This window comes from Solea senegalensis, linkage group LG6, assembly GCF_019176455.1.
Source record: "Solea senegalensis isolate Sse05_10M linkage group LG6, IFAPA_SoseM_1, whole genome shotgun sequence".
Taxonomy (NCBI): domain Eukaryota; kingdom Metazoa; phylum Chordata; class Actinopteri; order Pleuronectiformes; family Soleidae; genus Solea; species Solea senegalensis.
The window spans coordinates 11,825,921-11,828,382 of NC_058026.1; positions in this window are offsets into that span (position 1 = coordinate 11,825,921).

Consider the following 2,462-nt stretch of genomic DNA (forward strand, 5'->3'; position numbering starts at 1 on the left):
CAAACTGCCTGGAAGTGATAAACACTTGATGTCTGGAGAGGAGCAAATTACTATTAGGAGGTTTGATTCAGCCCAAACAGAAGATCATTTTTCAACATTTAAGTTCAATTAAAATCAGACAGTGAACATTCTAAAACCCCACTCTAGGTTTACATAACGTTTTGCAGCGTGTGAAGGGGTTAACCAGCATCATATATCCAATTCTAGTCAGGTTTATGTGGGGAGCCACATCCATTATGCTGAGGTACTTTATATTGTGAGGTCAAGACCATGTAGAGAAACACATGGTCGATCATGTGCCACGAGTCGAGCATTGACCTGTAGCCACTCCTATGTTGCAGTCTAGTTTTCATGAATTGTTGTTTGGTTAGGGTTAGTTTTTTATCAGTTGCTCTTTTGTATTCATAAATTGCTGCCTTGTGCACGTCTGTCTCACATCAAGCACATGGTCCAAAGGTCTGAGGTCTGAGGTTAGATGGTCTTTGTGGTGAATCAGGTCCCGCCCTCCCCCGTGTTACAAAGGAAACACTCACCAACCTAAATAAGGAGGGACATCTAAAATAGCCGGTGATATGTTCTCACACTTTTTCACTCAAAAAAATACCAAAGAAGGGATGGGGATAATTATAGTGTGATGAGATCCAGAACCAGAAACACAACAGAAAACCCTGCATGGCAACAGCTCACAAAGGCTTCCGTGAATTGGGCACTAATTACCTTCCCATGAAAGACATAGAAGCTAAGGGAAATTTTATTTCCAGCTCATCAAACAACCCAGGGGCACAAAACATCCACCTGTGTGCTCATATATCATGGCCAGGCAATATTTAGAAGAATAAAGGCCACCACTGACAGTGTGCCAGATCAAGTATTGACATAACTAGGCCGTGTAGATATAGTAGGTGTCTTGAAATAGAGTCTGTCTTCCGTCTTCTCAAATGTTACTTACTTTTTACAGCCAACCAACAATGACTGCCAAGCAGTGGCATAAAAAGCACAGTGCCACTGCTGCTGCCTCCCACAACAGTCTGCTCCATAAAAATAGAGGCGCATAATATTTAGAGTTTCCTTATATTTATATTGAAGCCGCGGCTCGTGGGTTAACATGACCAAATGGAAATCCATTGGTTTAAGGCAGTTGCATTAAAACCATACTCTTGACCTTAATGGGCCTATAGTATCGTGGTCTGCTGGGAAAGACGTAAATAACCTCAAATTTCCATTCATTGTGGCAAAAAAAGCACAAAACTGTGTGTCGGCCTGTCAATGTCACCCCTTGATGGGCAGCCCTCCCGGTGATCGATCACTGCTGACATGACTCCTCCCGCAGGAGTGAGCTGCGGAGCTGCTACTTGAGCTGCAAGCAAGATGGAGTGAATAAATACATTCAGTGAGAAGCTGAGCTTGTCAAATCACTTTCATGCCACACATATGGTGCAATATTGATTGCATCTTCTTGGATATTTCCTCCTCTGGGCAGCAGTACTAGAAAATACATAAAAAATGGCACCAGCACACTAGGTATGTTATAGTCCTTGGCTTGCACTGCCGGCATGATGTTCCAAAATTATAGCTCATCAATTTACTGCTGAAAAGCTCGTTTCTCACTTTTTATATTCTCATATTTTTGTTTCAACGATTATTGTTGTTTTCTAAAACGGCAAGAGTAAGTACGGGTTTGTATGTGCTGAGGAAATGTGCTGATTGAAGTAAGTAATGAGGGCCACACGGGGGCCTTCACAGCAAGAAGACCTGGGTCGGAACAAGGACCTTTCTGCATGGAGTGTGCATGTTCTCCCCGTGTGTGTGTGTGTGTGGGGGGGGTTTTCTCCGGGTTCTCCGGTTTCCTTCCACAGTCCAAAAACATGCAGATTCTGGGATTAGGTAAATAGGATACTCTAAATTGACTGTGAGAGTGGATGGTTGTTTGTCTCTATCTGTGGCCCCGTGACCCTCTTGTGGTGGATAAAGCAGAAGAAAATGGATGGATGGAGTTTAGAGCTATGGAAATGCTAGTTTGAACAGGTGGGTCTTGATTTGTGTTTTGAAAGTCTATAGTGAGTTGGAGTTCCAGAGGGTCGGGGCGGCGGTGGAGAAGGCTCTGTCCTCCAAGGTTTGGTGATTGGTTCTGGTGTTGTGGGTCAGGAGGTTGGGTGGGGGAATGGCTGTGGAGAGGGTTGAGAGGGGGCAAGGCTACTGAGGGCTTCGTCTGGCTATTATGGTTATTAATTATTATTTTCAAGTCAAGACAAGACAAGCAGGGCACTTTCAGGAGAAGCAAACCAGTGACATGTTTTGCCCCATGTTTTGTTACACTTTTTTTTCCACTCATCTCAACAGATTTTCCAGAACTGCCAATTTTGCAGCTCTACCAAAGTTACTTTCCCCCAAAAGAGAGTGCCATTATGGTATGTTGTCATGCTTTCTGCCTACATACTATAGCATCTCCTAGTGTCAGACAG